This window comes from Pristiophorus japonicus, chromosome 21, assembly GCF_044704955.1.
Source record: "Pristiophorus japonicus isolate sPriJap1 chromosome 21, sPriJap1.hap1, whole genome shotgun sequence".
Classification (NCBI taxonomy): domain Eukaryota; kingdom Metazoa; phylum Chordata; class Chondrichthyes; family Pristiophoridae; genus Pristiophorus; species Pristiophorus japonicus.
The window spans coordinates 27424938-27451403 of record NC_091997.1 but is presented as its reverse complement, the minus strand read 5'-3'; the positions used below and the strand labels follow the sequence as shown (position 1 = coordinate 27451403).

General features: G+C 46.1%; 1 protein-coding gene across 1 annotated transcript in view; it reads right to left on the bottom strand.

Annotated features, from left to right (window-relative positions):
- The window catches only part of fam171a2a (family with sequence similarity 171 member A2a), a 353443-nt gene that overhangs the window by 265249 nt on the left and 61728 nt on the right, over positions 1-26466 (bottom strand). The gene's annotated exons all lie outside the window — the stretch shown is intronic.

Below are 26466 nucleotides of genomic sequence, written 5' to 3'. Positions count from 1 at the left end.
TACCAGAAGCAATATATCCACTCCTTCACAAAAATTGTGTGTACAACTATAGTTAAGGTATGAGGAGTACTCTCTTAAGAGGACAAGGTGTAAAGTTTGATAGCTTAGACAGTACTTACAATAGGTCAATCTTGGACTGGGAGAGCTATGTGGCAGATCTTAAGACTGGCCAGATTCTAGTGGCAGCTAAACAATTAACAGATCATAAACATAAAGATTTGGAGTAGAAGATGACAGTTATCAAAAATTTTGACTTAAGTAAATGGCAGCATTGAAGTGAACACTAAGACATCTACAGGAGGTGGTGCATTGGAACAATCTTTTCAAAATTCTCATCCTGGTTTCCAAATTCCTCCATGGCCTTGCCCCTCCCTATCTCTGAAATCTCCTTCAGCCCCACAACCGCGCCCCCCCCCTCCCTCCAAGATGTCTGCGTCCTCAAGTTCTGCCCTCTTGAGCATCTCTGATTATAAATCGCTCAACCATTGGTGGCTGTGCCTTCAGCTGCCTGGGCCCCAAGCTCTGGAATTCCCCCCTTAAACCTCTCCACCTCTCTACATCTCTTTCCTCCTTTAAGAAGCTCCTTAAAACCTACCTCTTTAAACAAGCTTTTGGTCATCTGCTGTAATTTCTTTTTATCTAGCTCAGTGTCAAATTTATTTTTCTGTCTTATAACACTGCTGTGAAGCACCTTTGGACCTTTTACTACGTTAAAGGTGCTATATAAATACAAGTTGTTGTTGTTGATGCATCCAATACAATTAACAGCAACACACTGTAAAAATTCGGAACAACATTTTGTGAGCCACAAGCTCCTAGTATTGACACTCTGCACACCAGTGCCCAATGAATGTGTGAATTTGCAAATATTTTCAATGTTTTCCCTCAAAGCCCATCAACTCCATGACATGTAGCTGGGCTAGTCAGACCAGGGAGGAAGGATACACGTTCAATCCTCAGTCCGTGCAGAGCCAACTGGTCTGGGCGATGCCAGGGAGGCTACAACTTACCCTAGGCGTTCTTGGGTTTGGAAAGGTAAACCTGGTCTTCTATACGGTGACGCCTCCTCACCAGTCAGTGATACCTGTTGGGATTGCTGGTGTGTGGACTTCGGGTTGGACAGGATTGGGCGCAGCGGCAGAAAAAAGTCGTCTGACCCTCGCTGTCAAAGATCACTTGAACAAGGCGCAAGAAGGCCAACATCCCCAACATCGAAGCACTGACCACACTCGACCAGCTCCATTGGGCAGCCACATTGTCCGCATGCCGGACACAAGACTCCCAAAGCAAGCGCTCTACTCGGAACTCCTACACGGCAAACGAGCCCCAAGTGGGCAGAGGAAATGTTTCAAGGACACCTTCAAAGCCTCCTTGATGAAATGCAACATCCCCACTGACACCTGGGAGTCCCTGGCCAAAGACCGCCCTAAGTGGAGGAAGAGCATCTGGGAAGGCACTGAGCACCTCGAGTCTCATTGCTGAGTGCATGCAGAAAGCAAGTGCAGGCAGCGGAAGGAGCGTGCGGCAAACCAGACACCCCACCTATCCTTTCCCTCAACAACTGTCTGTCCCACCTGTGACAGAGACTGTAATTCCCGAATTGGACTGTTCAGTCACCCAAGGACTCACTTTTAGAGTGGAAGCAAGTCTTCCTCGATTTCGAGGAACTGCCTATGATGATGATGATAAGGCAAAAGAGTCAATGCCTTGCAGATTGATGAGGAAGACAGAACACTGAAGAGTAAAGAAAAACAATAAAAGAAGCAATCAATCAGTGTGGGAACATTTTAAATCTAGCATAATAAAAGATAATAACCATTAGGATGATGAGTTGAATACCACGGTCTGATTTTCTACTGATCCATTCAGACCAGGCAGGCTTCCGATTCAAACCCTGATCTATGTTGAGTTGGCTGATCTTTGACAGGGTTTTGTGGGAGAATTACAGTTCGCCTCAGTGCCCCTGGTCTCGGGAGGGATAAGTCAATTAGGCTTTACACTCACAATAGGCATCCAATGATAACAATAACTTATATTTATATAGCACCTTTAGTGTAATAAAATGTCCTAAGGCTCTTCACAGGAGTGTTATAAAACAAAAACTCAGAATTTGATACTGAACCAAATAAGGAAATGTTGGTGCAGATGACCAAAAGCTTGGTCAAAGAGATGGGTTTTAAGGGGTGCCTTAAAGGAGGAAAGAGAGGCGGGGAGATTTAGGGAGGGAATTCCAGAGCTTAGGACCTCGACAACTGAAGGCACGACCGCCAATGGTGGAGCATTTAAAATTGGGGATGTTTAGAAGGCTAGAATAAGTGGAGCGCAGAGATCTAGAGGGGTTATAGGGCTGGGGGAGATTACAGAGCTAAGGAGGGGTGAGGCCATGGTGGGATTTGAAAACAAAGGATGAGAACTTTAAAATCAAGGCGTTGCTTAACCGGGAGCCAATGTAGGTCAGCGAGCACAGAGGAGATGACTCCTCATGGAAGGTCTGTGTGTGTGGGCATTGGGTGAGGCCCAGCTTGGTCTGCGCTTACAAAGCTCGTGGCTGACAAATCTGGTGATACTAATTCACCAACCTCACCTGAAAATTGGCCACTTGAGTGAGGACCTGGGGGGGACGGGGGGTTGGGGGGGGGGGGGGGGCAGCCAATATCCATGGAATTATAATAACATTGAATCAGCATCAAAGTGAAAATGAGAGAAAAATGAAATTAAGAACCAAAAAAGCACCTTTAACAAAACAAAAATGCAATAATGTGACTGAGGGATAATTACCACCACCAGCTCATTCACAAATTGTCAGAAAGTTAGCCTTAAACCAATTCAATAACTACGTAACCAAATGACATGAAAGCACATAATACAATCCAAAACTCAATGGTACATGTTCAGAGTGGAGCAGGCTGTGCACATTAGCAGCTCCTGGCAAGTTAACTTACAATTTCATTTAGAACAACAACTTGTATTTATATAGCGCCTTTAACGTAGTAAAAATGAGCCCAAAGTGAGGGAGAAGGGAGGGGACCGAGTCAGAGGACTAAATGTATTCTACTCAAGGTGAAGAGAGATGAGTCCAATTGACAGCGGGTCCAAAAGGTCATCAAAACACCATGTGGTTCTTGCCCCGTCCTCCAGGCCAAAGTCAGAGGAAAGAATAGTCTGACTGGCCACAAACAGCCTCTTTGCAGGCAACCATTACACATTAAACACGACAGGTTTTGTTAAATAATAGCACATTTTCAAAAGAACCAAAAAAGGGCTGAAAATGAAAGCTATGTGGAGCCCACAACTTTGATTCATTTTGCCAACTATGAAACACTGGGAAAGAAAGAATGAGATTGACATGAGCAAACTCCCTGACCCAACAGCACCCTTTGATCAGGGCAGCGAAAGATTCCTTAATAAAGGCTTGCGTTCAAAAATTGAAAATCCTTATTTTGCTGTTCCCTCCGTTTATTTGCACCATTCTAAAGGATAATGTCATATCTTGCGTTGGAGTTCATTCAAGAGATGTGGCTGGGATTCAATCCATGACCTCATCATTGGATTATTCCACTGAGAGAACATAACATCTAAAACATAAGAACATAAGAAATAGGAGCGGGCGTAGGCCATTCGGCCCCTCGAGCCTGCTCCACCATTCAATAAGATCATGGCTGATCTTCTACCTCAACTCCACTTTCCTGCACTGTCCCCATATCCCTTCATTCCCTTAATATTCAAAACTCTAGCAATCTGTGTCTTGAATATACTCAACGACTGAGCCTCCACAGCCCTCTGGGGTAGAGAATTCCAAAGATTCACCATCCTCTGAGTGAAGGAATTTCTCCTCATCTCAGTCCTAAGTGGCCGACCCCTTATTCTGAGACTGTGACACCTGGTTCTAGATCCCCAACCAGGGGAAGCATCCTCCCTGCATCTACCCTGTCAAGCCTTATAAGAATTTTGTATGTTTCAATGAGATCACCTCTCATTCTTCTAAACTCTAGAGAATATAGGCCTAGTCTACTCAATCTATCCGCATAGGACAATCCCCCGATCCCAGGAATCAGTCTGGTGAACCTTCATTGCACTCCCTCTATGGCAAGTATATCCTTCCTTAGGTAAGGAGACCAGTATAGGGTGTAAAGAAGGAAAAGAAAAAAACTTGGATTTATATAGCACCTTTTAACGACCTCCTATGTTTATCTCATAGAAACATAGAAACATAGAAAATAGGTGCAGGAGTAAACCATTTGGCCCTTCGACCCTGCACTGCCATTCAATGAGTTCATGGCTGAACATGCAACTTCAGTACCCCATGCCTGCTTTCTCGCCATACCCCTTGATCCCCTAGTAGTAAGGACTAGATCTAACTCCTTTTTGAATATATTTAGTGAGTTGGCATCAACAACTTTCTGTGATAGAGAAGTCCACAGATTCACCACTCTCTGGGTGAAGAAGTTTCTCCTCATCTCGGTCCTAAATGGCTTACCCCTTATCCTTAGACTGTGATCCCTGGTTCTGGACTTCCCCAACATTGGGAACATTCTTCCTGCATCTAACCTGTCTAAACCCGTCAGAATTTTTAACGTTTCGATGAGATCCTCTCTCATTCTTCTGAACTCCAGTGAATACAAGCCCAGTTGATCCAGTTTTTCTTGATATGTCAGTCCCGCCATCCCGGGAATCAGTCTGGTGAACCTTCGCTGCACTCCCTCAATAGCAAGAATGTCCTTCCTCAAGTTAGGAGACCAAAACTGTACACAATACTCCAGGTGTGGCCTCACCAAGGCCCTGTACAACTGTAGTAACACCTCCCTGCCCCTGTAATCAAATCCCCTCGTTATGAAGGCCAACATGCCATTTGCTTTCTTAACCGCCTGTTGTACCTGCATGCCAACTTTCAATGACTGATGTCCCATGACACCAAGGTCTTGTTGCACTTCCCCTTTTCCTAATCTGTCACCATTCAAATAATAGTCTGTCTCTCTGTTTTTACCACCAAAGTGGATAACCTCACATTTATCCACATTATACTTCATCTGCCATGCATTTGCGCACTCACCTAACCTATCCAAGTCACTCTGCAGCCTCACAGCATCCTTCTCGCAGCTCACACTGCCACCCAACTTAGTGTCATCCGCAAATTTGGAGATACTACATTTAATCCCTGCGTCTAAATCATTAATGTACAATGTAAACAGCTGGGGCCCCAGCACAGAACCTTGCGGTACCCCACTAGTCACTGCCTGCCATTCTGAAAAGTACCCATTTACTCCTACTCTTTGCTTCCTGTCTGACAACCAGTTCTCAATCCATGTCAGCACATTACCCCCAATCCCATGTGCTTTAACTTTGCACATTAATCTCTTGTGTGGGATCTTGTCGAAAGCCTTCTGAAAGTCCAAATACACCACATCAACTGGTTCTCCCTTGTCCACTCTACTGGAAACATCCTCAAAAAATTCCAGAAGATTTGTCAAGCATGATTTCCCTTTCACAAATCCATGCTGACTTGGACCTATCATGCCACCTCTTTCCAAATGCGCTGCTATGACATCCTTAATAATTGATTCCATCATTTTACCCACTACCGATGTCAGGCTGACTGGTCTATAATTCCCTGTTTTCTCTCTCCCTCTTTTTTTAAAAAGTGGGGTTACATTGGCTATCCTCCACTCCATAGGAACTGATCCAGAGTCTATGGAATGTTGAAAAATAACTCAATGCATCCGCTATTTCCAAGGCCACTTCCTTAAGTACTCTGGGATGCAGTCCATCAGGCCCTGGGGATTTATCAGCCTTCAATCCCATCAATTTCCCCAACACAATTTCCCGACTAATAAGGATTTCCCTCAGTTCCTCCTTCTTACTAGACCCTCTGACCCCTTTTATATCCAGAAGGTTGTTTGTGTCCTCCTCAGTGAATACCGAACCAAAATACTTGTTCAATTGGTCTGTCATTTCCTTGTTCCCCGTTATGACTTCCCCTGATTCTGACTGCAGGGGACCTACGTTTGTCTTTACTAATCTTTTTCTCTTTACAAATCTACAGAAGCTTTTGCAGTCCGTCTTAATGTTCCCTGCAAGCTTCCTCTTGTACTCTATTTTCCCTGCCCTAATCAAACCCTTTGTCCCCCTCTGCTGAGTTCTAAATTTCTCCCAGTCCCCAGGTTCGCTGCTATTTCTGGCCAATTTGTATGCCACTTTCTTGGCTTTAATACTATCCCTGATTTCCCTTGATAGCCACGGTTGAGCTACCTTCCCTTTTTAATTTTTACGCCAGACAGGGATGTACAATTGTTGTAGTTCAGCCATGCGGTCTCTAAATGTCTGCCATTGCCCATCCACAGTCAACCCCTTAAGTATCATTCGCCAATCTATCCTAGCCAATTCACGCCTCATACCTTCAAAGTTACCCTTCTTTAAGTTCTAGACCATGGTCTCTGAATTAACTGTTTCATTCTCCATCCTGATGTAGAATTCCACCATATTATGGTCACTCTTCCCCAAGGGGCCTCGCACAACGAGATTGCTAATTAATCCTCTCTCATTACACAACACCCAGTCTAAGATGGCCTCCTCCCTAGTTGGTTCCTCGACATATTGGTCTAGAAAACCATCCCTTATGCACTCCAGGAAATCCTCCTCCACGGTATTGCTTCCAGTTTGTTTAACTCAATCTATATGCATATTAAAGTCACCCATGATAACTGCTGCACTTTTATTGCATGCACCCCTAATTTCCTGTTTGATGCCCTCCCCAACATCACAAAGTGCCTTACGGCCAATTAAGTACTTCTGAAGAGCTGTCACTGTTGTAATGTAGGAAACATGGAGGGCAATCTGCACACAGCAAGCTCCCACAAACCTTCATAACCTGTGTGACTCAGTACTTTACGATTCACTGAAAGTACTCACTGAGCCATTTGAGAATTCGGCTCTTATGAGTTTGGGAATTATAGCGTGCTCGTCGGGCAAAGTAGAAGCTTTAATCAAGATCTAACCTGAGCTACCAGTGGGAGTGACTGATATAATAACAAGGAAAGTGTTCCATTCTTCAGCACTGCCATTGCTCATCTTGAAGAACAAAAATTCACCAAAAATGTTATTTTACTTTCTTTTGAATGGGCATTGGTTCCAATCTCTAATGCAAGGATAATAAGAACATAAGAAATAGGAGCAGGATTAGGCCATACGGCCCCTCAAGCCTGCTCCGCCATTTAATACGATCATGGCTGATCTGATCATGGACTGAGGTCCACTTCCCCGCCCGCTCCCCATAACCCCTTATTCCCTTATCGTTTAAGAAACTGTCTATTTCTGTCTTAAATTTATTCAATGTCCCAGCTTTCACAGCCCTCCGAGGCAGTGAATTCCACAGATCCACAATCCTCAGAGAAGAAATTTCACCTCGTCTCAGTTTTAAATGGGCAGCCCCTTATTCTAAGGTTATGCCCCCTAGTTCTAGTCTCCCCTATCAGTGGAAACATCCTCTCTGCATCCACCCTGTCAAGCCCCCTCATAATCTTATACATTTCGATAAGATCACCTCTCATTGTTCTGAATTCCAATGAGTAGAGGCCCAACCTACTCAACCTTTCCTCATAAGTCAACCCCCTCATCCCCGGAATCAACCTTGTGAACCTTCTCTGAACTGCCTCCAAAGCAAGTATATCCTTTCGTAAATATGGAAACCAAAATTGTATGCAGTATTCCAGGTGTGGCCTCACCAATACCCGGTACAACTGTAGCAAGACTTCCCTCTTTTATACTCCATCCCCTTTGCAATAAAGGCCAAGATTCCATTGGCCTTCCTGATCACTTGCTGTACCTGCATAGTAACCTTTTGTGTTTCATGCACAAGTATCTCCAGGTCCCGCCGGACTGCAGCACTTTGCAATCTTTCTCCATTTAAATAACTTGCTCTTTGATTTTTTTCTGCCAAAGTGCATGACCTCACACATTCCAACATTATACTCCATCTGCCAAATTTTTGCCCACTCACTTAGCCTGTCTATGTCCTTTATGATGGTTATGATTGATTGCCCGAATTGTAATATTGCACAGAATATTTTCTTAGAACTTAAATTTAATACAGTAAAACTTACTTTTTTATCAATGTATTCCTTGAAGATCCAATTTATTAAAAAGCAGACAGTAACTGGGTGAATCAGAGTGCTCCCAAAATCCAGATCAGATTTTTCTCCACATCACAATCCTTCCAAGCCCATTAAATTCTCGCTGTTTTTCCTGTGCGCACAGAGACGACTTTGAACGCATCATCTGAAGCCACACCAGAACCAGGAGACTTCACAGATTTAGCCCTTATGACTGTGATGAGAAGGCGATTTTAGCCAGGTAGCAATTATTGTGCTAGAATTCCGCCAGGGTTCTTGCTCCAGAGAAAAGTCCAGACCATTGATCGGGCAGGAGTGGGCTCACTCTCATGTGCCCAACCTCCCCTTTGTAAAAGAATGGCTACTTGGATAGAACATCAGAAGCCATTCAGCACCCGTGGAACGAGAGCCTAGTGAGAGTTAACATCATGTAGTGAGGACTGGAGAAAATGTCTTCCTATGCTTTCCTTTCTGTTTTCCTGGAATCGATACACGGAATTCTCAAATGTAGGATGATAACAACAACAACTTGATTTATATAGTACCTTTAACATAGTAAAACATAGAAAATAGGTGCAGGAGTAGGCCATTCAGCCCTTCAAGCCTCCACCACCATTCAATATGATCATGGCTGATCATTCCCTCAGTACCCCTTTTCTGTTTTCTCACCATACCCCTTGATCCCCTTAGCCATAAGGGCCATATCTAACTCCCTCTTGAATATATCCAATGAACTGGCATCAACAGCTCTCTGCGGCAGGGAATTCCACAGGTTAACAACTCTCTGAGTGAAGAAGTTTCTCCTCATCTCAGTCCTAAATGGCCTACCCCTTATCCTAAGGCTGTGACCCCTGGTTCTGAACTTCCCCAATAACGGGAACATTCTTCCCGCATCTAACTTGTCCAATCCCGTCAGAATTTTATATGTTTCTATGAGATCCCCTCTCATCCTCCTAAACTCCAGTGTATAAAGGCCCAGTTAATCCATCTCTCCTCATATGTCAGTCCAGCCACCCCGGGAATCAGTCTGGTGAACCTTCGCTGCACTCCCTCAATAGCAAGAACTTCCTTCCACAGATTAGGAGACCAAAACTGAACACAATATTCCAGGTGAGGCCTCACCAAGGCCCTGTACAACTGCAGTAAAACCTCCCTGCTTCTATACTTAACTCCCCTAGCTATGAAGGCCAACATGCCATTTGCTTTCTTTACCGCCTGCTGTACCTGCATGCCAACTTTCAATGACTGATGAACCATGACACCATGACACCCAGGTCTCTTTGCACCTCCCCTTTTCCTAATCTGCCGCCATTCAGATAATATTCTGCCTTTGTGCTTTTGCCCCCAAAGTGGATAACCTCACATTTATCCACATTACACTGCATCTGCAATGCATTTGCCCACTCACCTAACCTCCAAGTCACTCCACGGCGCTTCACAGGATTATTATAAGTCAACAAATTTGATACTGAGGCACAGAAGGAGGAATTAGGATAGATGACCAAAAGCTTAGTCAAAGAAGTAGTTTTTAAGAAACGTCTTGAAGGAGGAAAGAGAGGTAGAGAGGAGGAGAGGTTTAGGGAGGGAATTCCAAAGCTTGGGGCCTCGGTAACAAGGCACGGCCACCAATGGTTGAGTAATTATAATCAAGAGGGTAGAATTGGAAGAGTACAGACATCCCGGGGGGGTTTGTGGGGCTGGAGGAGATTACAGAGATAGGGAGGGGCGAGACCATGGAAGAATTTGAAAAAAGGATGAGAATTTTGAAATCGAAGTGTTGCTTAACCGAGAGCCAATGTAGGTCAGCGAGCACAGGGGTGATGGGTGAGCGGGAGTTGGTGTGAGTTGGGAGAACTTGCACATCACACTTTGATTGTGTTTCCCTTCTTCATCTCATTGTTTCTCCTTTCTGTTCCTTTCTGCACTTGTGTGTGTTTCTCTTCCGCTACTCCTCCGTTTATTTCTATTTTCCCCGTTTCTCTGCTCGCTTTCTCTCAATCTTTTTTTTTAACCTTTCTCTATTTTTCCCACTCGGTCTCTCCTCACCTCCGCTTTCCAACTTTTAATTTTCCCTCCCAGAATCCCTGCTGCCACGTACATCATTGCTACAAAATGGCCGCTCAGATTCTGAGAGAAAATACGCAATCCATCACGATTTCCCAGGGAACTGGAAACCTTGGGAGCTATTTCCATAGTTTACACAGGCACTGAAAATCCAGCAAGTTAGATGATATGCGGATTCAACTCATGGCTCTGGGACATTGTTGCCACAGAATGACAGCCTCATTTGCATACCAAAATAGCAAGACATTTATTGAACGCGAAAGACGCTGTATAAATGCAAGTATTATTTCAATTCTTGTCCATATCTGTGCGCTCTCCAGAATTGCATAAAATACAGGAATTCCTGCTGGGATTAAGTCAGCTTGATAGCCTCCTATTCTAGTGTGTCTGCTGCTGGACGAGGGGAATCCAATTGAACTCCCTTCATGGTGTCAGCTGTGGCTCAGTGGGCAGCACACTTGCCTTTGTGTCAGAAGGTTGTGGGTTCAAGTCCCACTCTGGGGACTTGAGCACATAAATCTAGGCTGACACTCCCAGTGCAGTGCTGAGGGAATGCTGCACTGTCGGATGTACCGTCTTTCAGATGAGACGTTAAACTGAGCTCCTACCTGCTCTCTCAGGTGAGCTTAAAAGATCCCATGCCACTATTTTGAAGAAGAGCAGGGGAGTTATCCCCGGTGTCCTGGCCAATATTTATCCCTCAATCAAGATAACAAAAAACAGATTATCTGGTCATTATCACATTGCTGTTTGTGGGAGCTCGCTGTGCGCAAGTTGGCTGCCGCGTTTCACCACATTACAACATTGGCTGCAAAACGCTGTGGGACATCCAGTGGTCTTGAACGGTGCTATATAAATGCAAGTCTTTCTTTCCATCGTCACTGCAGATAATTCCTGTAAATTAGGGTCACCTTACAAGGCCTAATAAAATGCAATATGATTTTTTTCTTTTAATAGAAGGGGTTTTATTTGTAACGGTATTGATCTAGTCTAGGTGGCCAGTGATAAAATCCCAACCATATTTATTACTATGAAAATTAATAAAGACTAAAGCAATTGAGGAAGGCCCCAGCTCAGAATTTACACCCGATGGTGAACTACACGTTTAGATGACAAAGCAGAAAATGAAAAGAAAGCAGTTTTATTGACATTTATTGGTTGTCTCTACACTGCTCTCTTAATCTCAGTCTGATCGAATGGCAGTCAGGTCGGTTCTCACAGGAGGTGGGAAAATCAGAGGGCTTGTTGCATCAGGGTGGGCTTCATCGCGATCTAGAGTTTAATCCGCTCGCACCTAGATCCAACTACACTATTACATCGCAAGAAAGAAATAAGTGATGCCAAATGCAAGGGCCCTCAATGATAAGAAGTGCTTTTCAGGCATCAATTATATTTCACACTCGTTACACTCTCTATAATAAATACAGTTGATACAGTTCTCCTGCACACCTTCCCTCCCATACACTCGCACACACACATGAAAAGAGAAAACTTCGGTTAACGCTAATGACTGTTAATGTTATCAATGAAAGCTCCTGGTGGCAGCTTCACTAAGTCTCAGCTGTGGCTCAATGGGTAACACGCTCACCTCTTGAGTCAGCAGATTGTGGGTTCATAATCCCACTCCACATCTCACTTGACCACAAAAAAAATCTAGACTGACACTCCAGTGCAGTACTGAGGGAGCGCTGCACTGTCAGAGGTGCCGTCTTTCCGATGAGATGTTAAACCAAGGCCCCTGTCTGCTCTCTTGGGAGGGCGTAAAAGATCCCACGACACTTTTTCGAAGAAGAGCAGAGGAGTTATCCCAGTGCCCTGGCCAATATTTATCCCTTAATCAACATATCAAAACAGATTATCTGGTCATTATCACATTGCTGTTTGTGGGAGCTTGTTGTGCTCAAATTGGCTGCCGCATTTCCCACATTACAACTGTGACTACACTCCAAAAGTACTTCATTGACTGTAAAGGGCTTTGAGACGTCCGGTGGTCGTGAAAGGCACTATATAAATGCAAGTCTTTCTTTCTATACTCTGTCACAATAAATACAGAAAATAAGCTGCAATTTGTCAAATAAAAGTGCTGCACCTGAATTTATTTTGCCTTTCTCTAGCTCAGGGCATCACGCCAATTTTAACACCTCAAGTGCTCCCCGGGCTGAGATCGCGTAACTCAGAAACAGAATAGGGATCGAGCCTGTGGCCTTCTTGGCCTTTTACGTCTCAGTCTCACACAGGGCAGGACTGAGCCACTTGGGAATCTACAGATCAAATATCAGAGTCTCTGGTGTATCAGGGATCAGGACATAGACAGTGTGTTGTAGGGAAGAGCTCTACAGAAATCTACTAGTGTAGAATAATACTTCTTTCTGTGAGCACCACTACACACAGAGCTGCTTCTTCATGCAGATTCTAATCGGAAATGGCTGTGCTTTGATTGGTAACATATATGTCTATATCAGCTGCAATGTGCTAGCTTGCAAAATTCAAGCACCATTCCAGTCAATATGCAGAAGCCCTGACAGAAGCAGTGTGATCAGTCCAGAAGGCGCTCCACATAGTTAACTCTTTGAAGACTGAAGTAACAAACTTGCACCAAAAGTCAAAATAAATTGGGCAAGATTGCACTTTCGTTACGTATATAGAAAGGGCATTAAATTGAGAAAGCATTACTCCCATTTTCTACATTATTTCAAAGAAATCAATGAACATTACAACTTGTATTTATATCGCGCCGTTAACGTAGTGAAACATCCCAAGGCGCTTCACAGGAGTGTTATGAGGCAAAAAATTTGGCACTGAGTCACAAAAGAAGAAATTAGGGCAGGTGAAAGCTAGGTCCAAGAGATAGGTTTTAAGAAGCGTCTTGAAGGAGGAAAGAGAGGTAGAGAGGTGGAGAGGTTTAGGCAGGGAGTTCAAGAGCTTGGGGCCCAGGCAACAGAAGGCATGGCCACCGATGGTGGAGCGATTCTAATCAGGGATGCTCAAGAGGGTAGAATTGGAGGAGCGCAGACATCTCAGGGGGTTATGGGGCTGGAGGAGATTACAGAGATAGATTGGGGCAAGGCCATGGAGGGATTTGAAAAAAAGAATGAGAATTTTGAAATCGAGGTGTTGCTTAACCGGGAGCCAATGTAGGTCAGCGAGCATAGGGGTGATGAGTGAGCAGGACTTGGTGCGAGTTAGGACACGGGCAGCCGAGTTTTGGATAACCACTGACAACACAGAAAGAGGCTATTTGGCTCATTAAATCTCCACCAGCTTTTTTCTCCGTGTCTAATCCTGCCTGAATACCAGACCTTTTAATAGTTCTATTTTTCAAGCAACTATCTAATTCTTTTAAAAGGGCTTATGGACTTTGCTTCAACAATGAAATTTGTGGTGGAGAATTCCACATTCTTGGTGTGAAGAAATTATACCCAACCTCCCCTTTACTTATTTTTGGACTATCTTAAACTTTTGCCCTCTAAGCACGAGAGGAAAGAATCGATCATTATTTACCTTATTGCACTAGAGAGGGTACAGAGAAGATTTACGAGGATGTTGCCAGGACTGGAGAATTTTAGCTATGAGGAATTTCGATAGGCTGGGATATTTTCTTTGGAACAGAATGAAGGGGAATTAGTGGAGGTGTTTAAAATTATGAAGGGCCTAACTGGAGTGGATAGGAAGGGCCTATTCCCCTGAGTAGAGGGAGATAATAACCAGAGGGGCAGAGATTTAAAGTAATTGGTAGAATTCACCCAGAGGGTGGTGGGAGTCTGGAACTCACTGCCTGAAAGAGTGGTAGTGGCAGAAACACTCATGGCATTTAAAAAGCACTTGGATATGCACTTGACGTGCTGTAACCCACAGGGTTACGGACCAAGAGCTGAAAAGTGGATTTGGATAGATAGCTCTTCGTCGGTCGGCATGGAAACGATGGGCCGAATGGCCTCCTTCTGTGCTGTAAATTTCTATGATTCTATGATTATTATAGCCCTTCAAAATTCACACTGAGAATTTACCTTGAGAGTATAAAAGCAGAGAAGTCCTGCTACAACTCCACAGGGGATTGGTGAGGCCACACCTGGAGTACTGCGTACAGTGTTGGTTTCCGTTTTTAAGGAAGGATATACTTGCATTGAAGACTGTTCAGAGAAGATTCACTAGATTGATTCCGGTGATGAGGGGGTTGATTTATGAAGATAGGTTGAGTAGGTTGGGCCTGTACACATTGGAGTTCAGAAGAATAAGAGGTGATCTTATTGAAACTTGTATGATAATAAGAGGGTTCGACAAGGTGGATACAGAGAGGATATTTCCACTCATAGGGGAAACTAAAACTAGGGGATATAGTCTTATAATAAGGAGCCACCCATTTAAAACTGAGATTAGGAGAAATTTCTTCTCTCAGAAGGTTGTAAATCTTTGGAATTCTCTGCCCCAGAGAGCTGTGGAGGCTGGGTCATTGAATATATTTTAAATGGAGATAGAAAGATTTTTGAGCAATAAGGGAGTACAGGGTTATGGGGAGCGGGCGGGGAAGTGGAGCTGAGTCCATGATCAGATCAGCCATGATCTTACTGAATGGCGGAGCAGGCTCGAGGGGCCAAATGGCCTACTCCTGCTCCTATTTCTTATGTTCTTACATTCTTACCCCTTCTTCTATCGTTGGTTCATATATAAGGTCATATATCCACCTTGGGGAAAAAAACAGTAAAAGGGAATATTATTTGAATGGGGAGAAATTACAACATGCTGCGGTGCAGAGGGACCTGGGGGTCCTTGTGCATGATTCCCAAAAAGTTAGTTTGCAGGTGCAGCAGGTAATCAGGAAGGCGAATGGAATGTTGGCCTTCATTGCGAGAGGGATGGAGTACTAAAGCAGGGAGGTCCTGCTGCAACTGTACAGGGTATTGGTGAGGCCGCACCTGGAGTACTGCGTGCAGTTTTGGTCACCTTACTTAAGGAAGGATATACCAGCTTTGGTACAGAGATGATTCACTTGGCTGATTCCGGAGATGAGGGGGTTACCTTATGATGATAGATTGAGTAGACTTGGTCTTTACTCGTTGGAGTTCAGAAGGATGAGGGGTGATCTTATAGGAACATTTAAAATAATGAAGAGGATAGACAGGATAGAGGCAGAGAGGTTGTTTCCACTGGTCGGGGAGACTAGAACTAGGGGGCACAGCCTCAAAATACGGGGGAGCCAATTTAAAACCGAGTTGAGAAGGAATTTCTTCTCCCAGAGAGTGGTGAACCTGTGGAATTCTCTACCACAGAAAGTTGTTGAGGCCAATTCACTAAATATATTCAAAAAGGAGATAGATGTAGTCCTTACTACTAGGGGGATCAAGGGGTATGGCGAGAAAGCAGGAATGGGGTACTGAAGTTGCATGTTCAGCCATGAACTCATTGAATGGCGGTGCAGGCTCGAAGGGCCGAATGGCCTACTCCTGCACCTATTTTCTGTGTTTCTATGTTTCTATAATGGGAAAGCTGAACACATCCAAAGGACATTCGGCAACCGAAGGGGTAAAGATGCAACATATCACTCTCTCTTCGAACTGAAATCAATAGTACATCACTTCTCCAAAGTAGAAACGCTCACAATTAAGGCAAGTGATTGCTAAGCCCCAGCATTATTCTTTGTGCAAAGCTGCAGACTTGAGCGGCCAGTCATATATTCACGGAAATTGTTCCTCGGTGTCTCACTGTGTTAAATCTGCTCGTCACTAATTTGTTTATGAAGGGTTTTGATAGAGTAAATAAGGATAAACTGTTTCCACTGGCAGGATGGTCGGTAACCAGTGGACACAGATTGAAAGTAATTGGGGAAACTAATCAGAGGGGAGAGGAGGAGATTTTTTTTTTTTATACAGCGAGTTGTTATGATCTGGAATGCACTGCCTGAAATGGAAGCAGATTAAATACTCATTTTCAAAAGTAAATTGTACATATATAGTATTTGGAAAGGAAATATTTTCAGGGCAATGAGGGAAGAATAGACGGATTGGATAGCTGCTTCAAAGCGCCGGCAGAGACTCAGTGGGCAGAATGGCCTCCTATTGCGCTGCACTATTATATGATTTACATTTTAGAATGGCTTCAAGAAATGGTTCTGTAATGTTGCACGAGTTCCAGATGCTGCAGAAACAGCCCAGATTCTACACCACCAGAACAGAAAAACAAGGGCCAGCACACCATCCCCAGTGGATGTGGAAAAAACACATTGCAGAGCCATCATCATCATCATAGGCAGTCCCTCGAAATCGAGGAAGACTTGCTTCCACTCCAAAAGTGAGTTCTCAGGTGGCTGTACAGCCCAATGCAGGAATTACAGTCTCTGTCACAGGTGGGACAGACAGTGGTTGAAGGAAAGGGTGGTGGAGAGTCTGGTTTGCCGCACGCTCCTTCCGCTGCCTGCGCTTGATTTCTGCATGCTCTCGGCGACGAGACTCGAGGTGCTCAGCGCCCTCCCGGATGCTCTTCCTCCACTTAGAGCGGTCTTTGGCCAGGGACTCCCAGGTGTCGGTGGGGATGTTGCACTTTATCAAGAAGGCTTTGAGGGTGTCCTTGAAATGCTTCCTCTGCCCACCTGGGGCTCGCTTGCCTTGCAGGAGTTCCGAGTAGAGCACTTGCTTTGGGAGTCTCGTGTTCGGCATGCGGACAATGTGGCCCACCCAGCGGAGCTGATCAAGTGCGGTCAGTGCTTCGATGTTGGGGATGTTGGCCTGATCGAGAACACTAACATTGGTGGGTCTGTCCTTCCATACAGGCGGGCCGAGTCACTCAGCTCTCCAGCAGCCAGTATGTGTATTGGTCTCAGCCTCCTTCGATAATGGTTAGAACACCACCTGGGCATCTGCAAAACCTGCTCCTTTCGGTGGGTCTCAGCGGCGGTGATTGCAGCAAGGCCATCTCATTGATTTGACAAGAACAACAACAACAACTTGTATTTTTATAGCACCTTTAACATAATAAAATGTCCCAAGGCGCTTCATCGGAGTATTACAAGTCAAAAAGAATTTGGCACCCAACCACATAAGGAGAAATTAGGGCAGATGGGCAAAAGCTTGGTCAAAGAATTAGGTTTTAAGGAGCGTCTTAAACAGGAAAGAGAGGGAGTGAGGCAGAGAGGTTTAGGGAGGGAATTTCAGAGTTTAGGGCCTAGGCAGCTGAAAGCACGGCCACCAATGATTGGGAGGGGAGAGGCCATGGAGGAATTTGAAAAAAGGATGAGAATTTTGAAATCGAGGCGTTGCTTAACCGGGAGCCAGCGTAGGTCAGCGAGCACAGGGGGTGATGGGTGAGCGGGACTTGGTGTGAGTTAGGGCAAGGTCAACAGAGTTTTAGATGACCTCAAATTTACGTAGGATAGAATGTGGGAGGCCAGCCAGGAGTGTGTTGCAATAGTCAAGTCCAGAGGTAACAAAGGCATGGATGAGGGCTTCAATAGCAGATGAGCTGAGGCAGGTGCAGAGACGGGCGACGTTACGGAGGTGGAAATAAGCGGTTTTAGTTATGCTGTGGATATGTGGTTGGGAGCTAATTTCAGGGTCAAATATGACACCAAGGTTGCGAACAGTGTGGTTCAGCCTCAGACAGATGTTGGGGAGAGGGATGGAGTTAGTGGCTAGGGAACGGTATATGTGGTAGGGACCGAAAACAACAGTTTTGGTCTTCCCAATTTTAAAGCCAAGACTAGAACATAAGAATTAGGAGCAGGAGTAGGCCATTCGGCCCCTCGAGCCTGCTCCACTATTCAATGAGATCATGGCTGATCTTCTACCCCAACTCCACTTTCCTGCACTGTCCCCATATCCCTTGATATTCAAAAATCTATCGATCTCTGTCTTGAATATACTCGAAGACTGAGCCTCCACAGCCCTCTGGGGTAGTGAATTCCAAAGATTCACCACCCTCTGAGTGAAGAAGTTTCTCCTCATCTCAGTCCTAAATGGCCGACCCCTTATTCTGAGAGTGTGACCCCCTGGTTCTAGACTCCCCAGCCAGGGGAAACATCCTCCCTGCATCTACCCTGTCAAGCCCTGTAAAATTGTGTATGTTTCAAGTGATAGCCTGGTAACGCCAATACTTCAAGACAAAGCTACCATCTGAAAGGTAAAAATAGCAGTAGGTGAACAAATAAAGCTGACAATTCAATTCTATGCTTGTATTTACAAAAGATTGTCAAGGCTTCAAATCACATCCTGTGCTTACAAAAACAGATTTCAGTATCATTCATTCATGACGACCAAATACATAATAATTTTGATGCTTTTCAATCTCTTTTTATGTAGAAATAAGCAAAATCTCTCATTAATTACAAATATAAAACATGAACTGACAGTGGCGGCTGCAATGACCACTCCTCCCTCCTCCTCCCCCCCATCATACACCCAGTCAAGGAATTCCACTGCTCCACTGGGAGGGAAAAGTCCGAGTCTCCCTTGTTATCTGGAACCCTCGGGACCTGGCCTGTTCTGGCTAAGGGATTTTTCCAGACGAGGGATGGTCACGTTAAATTGAATGGTACAGGCACTGAGCAAGGGGATAGCGGGGCTGGCTGGCTTGGGAGTGCGGCAGAGAGATCATAGTGGGGGGGTTGGGGGGGGGCGGCGGTGGATCGCGGGAGTCGGCAGCGATTTGTTCATGTCAGAGTTCTGCGCATACGGCACCCGATGGCCGGGAATGGTTCTGGACACGGGGTGGTTCTGGATAAGGGAGTTCTGGATAAGGGAGGTTCAACCTGTACAGAAGGATGCTGTTCACACTACAGAGAATGGGAGAATGCAACATTGTGGAGTAAGCTGGATTGACTTTACCTTTCATCAGCACAGCCCAACTCGCAGCAAGGGCGGAGGGCAGAACAATCTTGGAGTCATAAACTGCACGGATAGGGTCTTCAATGTATCTATGACACAATGAGTGGGAGAGGGACACACATATGCCACGGGGTGGGGAGGTGGGTGCACCGTACAGCTACATAGTATAATGACTCTTCATTACCCTCACCACCTTCTCAAGGGCCAGTAAGGATGGGCAATAAATGCTGGCCTTGCCAGTGATGCCCACATCCCATGAACGAATAAATAAAAAAAAAACACAAAGACGGAAGTCAGGAGGAACGATGGCAAGTGTAATGGGGGCAGTCTTCAACCTTGCTACCTGTTATAGAAGCCACCCGATTTTCATTTTTAGTTCCTTCACGGGATGTGGCCGTTACTGGCAAGGCCAGCGTTTATTGGCCATCCCTAATGGCCCTTGAGAAGGTGGTGATGAATACAAAGGAGGGGCGTGCCAGGCCATTTCAGAGGACAGTTAAGAGTCAACCACGTTGCTGTGGGTCTAGAGTTACATATAGGCCAGACCGGGTAAGGATGGCAGATTTCCTTCCCTAAAGAACAGTAGTGAACCAGATGGGTTTTTACAACAATCCAGTAGTTCCATGGTCACCATTAACTGACGCTAGCTTTTTATCCGAGATTTATTTAATTAATAGAATGTAAATTCCCCAGCTGCCATGGTGGGATTTTAAACTCATGTCTCTGTATCATTCGTTTAGGTCTCAGGATTACTAGCCCAGTAACATAACCACTATGCTACCATACCCATAGATTGAAATTGGGTGGCATCTACAACAGATAGGTGATGTTCTCCACTAGGTTACCATACATGCAGGGAAGTTGAAAATGATCTCCATTATGTGTCTGATTCACAATACAGGTTGAGCATCCGAAATCCGGAAACCTCTTTGCCTGGGCCAAGGTAGGTGGGGTTGGGCAGCCGAGGTAAGGGAGCGAGGTCGGCCCGCCGAGGTAAAGGAGAGGGAGGGAGGGGGCTGAGGTGAAGTCGGGCCGGGGCGAGGTCGGGCCGCGCGAAGTTGCGACTAAGTCGGGGCGGGCGAGGTCGCGGCGAAGTCAGGCCAGAGGTCGGGCCGCTGAGGGCCGGGCCGAGGTGAGCGAGATCGGGCCGCCGAGGGCTTGGTGGGGGGGGGGGAAGAGTCCGGATTCCGGAACATTTTCCGCTTTCCGGACGACCGCACCACGGATCAGCCCAGTGTCTGGATTCTGGAACATTCCGGATTCCGGAACATTTCGGACGTTGCACCTATATGTTCAACAGATACCTCACCGCTGAGTATTTATTTCTGCTCAAAGCCTCACAATATCGAAAACCCTGCAGCTCCCCGTTGGTGCAGCCTAGTTTGAGTACTATAAGTATATGCTGGGACCCATTTCAACTCCAGTAGCTACAACTGAACATAATGATCCTCAAGTGCCTGCTAATTATACCAATATCATCACAGTGGTCTCCAGAGATAGAAGCACCTATAGAAAGTGGATACAGGAACATCAATTATGTGTTGCCAACATGTTGGGCTCTTGCCAAAATCACAAATGACAGGTTACGTGACTGTGACAATGGTAAACTACCCCTTCTCGACCTGTCTGCAGCCCTCAACACTGCTGTCCACACATTCTTCTGCACGCCACTCCGTCGCCCAGCTGGGTGGGACTGCACTCGCCTGGTTCCATTCTTTTCTATCCAGTCATAGCCAGAGAATCACCTGCAACGGCTTCTCTTCCCGCTCCCGTACCGTTACCTCTGGTGTCCCCCAAGGAAGTATCCTCGGCCCCCTCCAGATCTCCTCTACATGTTGCCCCTTGGCGACGTCATCCGAAAACACAGCGTCAGTGTCCACAGGTACGCTGACGACACCCAGCTCTAGCTCACCACCAACATTCTTCCCCCCCCCCACCCCCCCCCCCAAGGACTGCGGGCGTACAGCCGCACATGCATCGGGTGGTCACATGCAGGCCACTCACCGGCTGCTACTGCTGGAAATGATACCGTGCATGCATGGTCGCATAACAAATTTAAAGGGATCGCACACGGAAAAAAAAGAGGGAACATTTCTCACCACCCCCTCCACTGTCTCTAAACCCTGGGACTGCTTGTCCGATATCCAGTACTGGATGAGCAGAAAGTTCCTCCAACTAAATATTGGGAAGACCGAAGCCATTGTCTTTGGTCCCCGGCCACAAACGCCGTTCCCTAGCCACCAACTCCATCTCTTTCCCTGGCAACTTTCTGAGGCTGAACCAGACTGTCCGCAACCTTGATATCCTATTTGACCCCCAGGATGAGCTTTTGACCTATATCTGTGCCATCACTAAATCCACCTATTTCCACCTCTGTAACTTCGCCCCTGCCTCAGCTCATCTGCTCTGAAACCCTCAGCCACGCTTTTGTTACCTTCAGACTTGACTATTGATAATGACCAGATAATCTATTTTTTCCCTATGTTGATTGAGGGATAAATATTGACCAGGACACCGGGGATAATTCCCCTACTCTTCTTCAGAATAGTGCCACGGGATCTTTTACATCTACCTGAGAGAGTAGACGGGGCCTCGGTTTAACGTCTCATCCGAAAAACGGCACCTCTGACAGTGCAGCACTCCCTCAGCACTGCACTGGGAGTATCAGCCGAGATTTTTGTGTTCAAGTCCCTGGAGTGGGGCTTGAACCCACAACCTTCTGACTCAGAAGCAAGTGTGCTATCCACTGAGCTGCAGCTGACATACAAGCACAAGCTATTGTTTTTGAACTGATTGATTTGTGAAATAATTAAATCAAGACAATAATCAGGTAGACCCGTAGCCATAACTGTTTGTTTCAAAGAGTGGTGGTGGAATGGGGGTTAAATAAACTTCAAAAGTCTCCCTTTGGGGGGGAAACATTTTTTTATTTTTGTTAAACATGACGGAACAGAGTCTATGATTGGTCCAGTTGGCTGTTAGTTATTTGCTCTTCTGATGATTGGTCAGTTTTCATTCCAATCACGATTTCATCCGTTAACTGGTCAGGTCAAGCGTCAACTTGCATTAGCTCTGGGCTGCTATAGGGAGCACTCCAGGGAACGCTGTAATCTGATGACTTTTAATGACTTTCCAGCGTACATGTCACGGCTGCTGGGAAACAATACGTCAGTGTTCCAGGAATGATCAATTGGAGTGCCCGGGATGGAGGGGAGAGGATCAGCTTTCATGCTGAAAATTTCTAGTCAGAAACGGCCTGGTTTCTGACACCTGCCTTTCGTGCATTATATATAAAAATATACATTTAAAAAATCATGATAACCATCTAGCGAGTTTGCCAAGCGTTGGGATCAGAATTTCTACAAATGCAGATAAAAAAGCAAGCTGCAAATGTTTATAACACAGCCCATTATTTCATTGGGGGGGGGGGGGGGAGAGGGGGGAATATACCCCCCCCCCCCAAAATGAGAGGTGATCTCATTGAAACATATGAGATTCTGGGAGGTATTGTCAGGGTAGATGTTGAGAGGTTGTTTCCACTGGCTGGAGAGTCTGAAACTAGGGGGCACAGAGTCAGGATAAGGGCCCGGCCATTGAAGACAGAGATGAGAAGCTACTTTTTCACTCAGAGGATTGTGAATCCTTAGAATTCTCTGCCTCAAAGTGCAGTGGAAGCTGAGTCGTTGAACGCAGGTTGAAAGCCGGAGCTCCGAATTTCGGAATGTTCCGGAATCCGGACACCGGGCCGATCCTTGGCGGGGTCGTCCGGAATTCCCCCCTCCACCCAAAATTCCAATCAACAAAAAATAAAAATTCCCACAACATTCACAAAACCCTTACCTACTAAATCGCTGAAAACGAATTAAAAAATAAAAACTTTTGCCTGACCTTTCTTGCAGGCCTTCAACGCAGGTTTTTCCCGGCAGCCGACCCCTGGCCCACAGCCGATGATGCCGAACCCTGAACTGCCGACCCCTGACCCGGAACTGCCGACCCCCCCCCCCCCACCCCGCCGCCGCCCCCCCTCCACCGCCGACCCTCCTCTGACCCTCACCTCGGCCCAGGCGTTTCCAGATTCAGGCCTACCCGTATATTCAAGGGGCTGAGATAGTGAAGCGCTATGGGGAGCGGGCAGGGAAGTGGAGTTGAGGTCAAGATCAGATCAGCCATGATCTTATTGAATGGCAGAGCAGGCTCGACGGGCCGTATGGCCGACTCCTGCTCCTAATTATTTTGTTCTAATTAAAAAGGGTGGGTTTGGGTCAGGTGGAATGTTGAAATGTTAAAAATCTCAAACCCTTTAACATCGGCGGGTCAGGTCGGGCAACCAACCTGCTCCCAGAATACTGGTGACTCATTTAAATATTTTAAATGAGGCTGCGTGCCTCAGATTTGACCTCAATTTTAAATTTTATGCTGGCTGGCCGAGTTTCCCCGAGCCTCGGGAAACCCGGCAGGTAAAGGGAGACGAGGACTGCTGGACCCAGCAGGTAAATGCCTTTCCAGCACTGCTTGTGGGCCTGGAGGAGCAAGTGTGATTCCCCCCCGCCCCACTGGGGGCCCCCCCAATCTACCTTTAAACCACTCCCGCTATCAACTGTTCTTCCTAGTATCGCGAACACAAAACTGTCCACCCTCTCCACCAAAAACGGGAATCTTGGCAACTAAAGCGCGGGGCCGGGAGCGCTCCGAGAGGCGCCTGGGGAGGGGAGGGGGGCAAAAAAATTCACAAAATCATTCAAAAAACATTGCCAATACCCTTACAGCATAAATCGCTACAAAAATATAAAATAAAAACTGGAACTTACCTTTTTTGCAGTTTATTCAACTCCCCACCGCCAGCAGGGCTGAACCGCTGTGTTTTCCCTGGCAGTTATCGCAGGGCGCGTTTTCCCTGGCGGTTATCGCAGGGCGCGTTCCGGGGCATACGGGTCGGGTGTTTGTCGAAACTCGTGCCTGTGTCGCAAGAAGAGCCGTTGTAACATCAGAGGCAGTCCCTCGAAGCGAGGATGACTTGCTTCCACGCCAAAAAAGGATGAGTTCACAGGTGTTTCAATGAGGGACCTAATATTTCAGATCCCGAACTATATTGTGAAGGGTGGAAGCTGCCTGTGTGTGGATTTTTTTAACGTGTGGTGGCCGTTGCACACCAGCCCCCACACGGGCTTGACAGAGCTAGGTCTTGGTCCAGTGCCAAGGGTTAACCAAGACTAACTGGAGACCAGCTCTGCTGCACAGACCGAGCTTGCACACATATCGTAGCATGGGCTGGCCTGTGCTGCCCCTGGGCCTTCGCCTCTTCTGGGCCCGTTGCACGCCCAGCGCAGCTCTCCCCGCCGGCGCATCTAAGCGCCGCCACAAAACCCGACCCAAGGATGCCCGGACGAAAATGATCTCACCGCCCCATTTATCGCCGCGGAGAGTCAAAACCCGGGTCGCAAACGACCCGAAAATCCAGCACAAGACGTTTAATAGACTGTCCTGCTTTCAATGATCAATGCTGTGCAGCTCAGTCCCTTCTCTCTCTCTCGAGGAAAGGTATCGCATTTTCTACTGCTGCTGCAATACCCTTCCCTGGTCATTTAATCTGCAGGACAGATTTTCCACAATGAGGCCCATCAGGCATCTATCTGCGTTTTGCTGCCCCAGACCATTCGCATGGCCAACTTCAATTGCAGATACCCAGAATCATTGTGGTTTCTTGCCTCTCTTCCCTGTTCAGGACAATCATATAATTCATGGGATGAAGTGACAACAACTGCCCACAGTACCCGAAAAATCAGACTAATTGCTTCGATAGCAACAATATCATCTTTTCGATTTGTGCACGATCCATCTACTAATGCAACCCAATACCTTATTTGGATTTTACTTTACTGCAACTAAACAACGCGCTAACATATGTTTACATAGGATATATGGCACAGAAACAGGCCATTCGGCCTGACCAGTCCATGCCGGCGTTTATGCTCCACTCGAGCCTCCTCCCATCTTTCCTCATCTAACTCTATCAGCATAACCCTCTATTCCCTTCTCCCTCATATGTTTGTCTCGCCTCCCCTTAAATGCATCTCTACTATTCGCCTCAACCACTCCCTGTGGTAGCGAATTCCACATTCTCACCACTCTCTGGGTAAGGAAGTTTCTTCTAAATTCCCTATTGGATTTCTTGGTGACTATCTTATATTGATGGTCTCTAGTTATGCTCTTCCCCACAAGTGGAAACATTCCCTCTGTATCCGCTCTATCAAAACCTTTCATAGTTTTAAAGAGCTCTATTATATTACCCCACAGCCTTCTTGTTTCCTCCTCCAAGAGAAGAGAGACCCGGCCTGTTCACCCTCTCCTGATCTACCAGTGTTCTCTTTCCTTTAAGGAGCTAGGAGTTAAATTAAAAAGTAGGACCTCAAAAGTAGTAATCTCACGATTGCTACCAGTGCCATGTGCTAGTCAGAGTAGGAATCGCAGGATAGCTCAGATGAATACGTGGCTTGAGAAATGGTGCAGAAGGGAGGGATTCAAATTTCTGGGACATTGGAACCGGTTCTGGGGGAGGTGGGACCAGTACAAACCAGACGGTCTGCACCTGGGCAGGATCGGAACCAATGTCCTATGGGGAGTGTTTGCTAGTGCTGTTGGGGAGGAGTTAAACTAATATGGCAGGGGGATGGGAACCTATGCAGGGAGACAGAGGGAAATAGAAGCGGGGCAGAAGCAAAAGATAGAAAGGAGAATAGTAAAAGTGGAGGGCAGAGAAACCCAAGGCAAAAAGCAAAAAGGGCCACATTACAGCAAGATTCAAAAGGGGCAAAGTGTGTTAAAAAGACAAGCCTGAAGGCTCTGTGCCTCAATGCGAGGAGTATTTGGAATAAGGTGGATGAATTAACTGCGCAGATAGGAGTTAACAGATACGGTGTGATTGGCATCACGGAGACATGGCTCCAGGGTGACCAAGGGTGGGAACTCAACATCCAAGGGTATTCAGCATTTAGGAAGGATAGACAGAAAGGAAAAGGAGGCGGGGTGGCCTTGCTGGTTAAAGAGGAAATCAATCCAATTGTAAGGAGGGACATTAGCCTGGATGATGTGGAATCGGTATGGGTGGAGCTGCAGAATTCCAAAGGGCAGAAAACGCTAGTGAGAGTTGTGTATAGACCACCAAATAGTAGTAGTGAGGTTGGGGACAGCATCAAACAAGAAATAAGGGATGTGTGCAATAAAGGTACAGCAGTAATAATGGGCGACTTTAATCTACATATAGATTGGGCTAACCTAACTGGTAGCAATGCGGTGGAGGAGGATTTCCTGGAGTGTATTAGGGATGGTTTTCTAGACCAATATGTCAAGGAACCAATCTGGGAGCTGGCCATCCTAGACTGGGTGATGTGTAATGAGAAGGGACTAATTAGCAATCTTGTTGTGCGAGGCCCTTCGGAGAAAAGTGACCATAATATGGTAGAATTCCTATTTAAGATGGAGAGTGA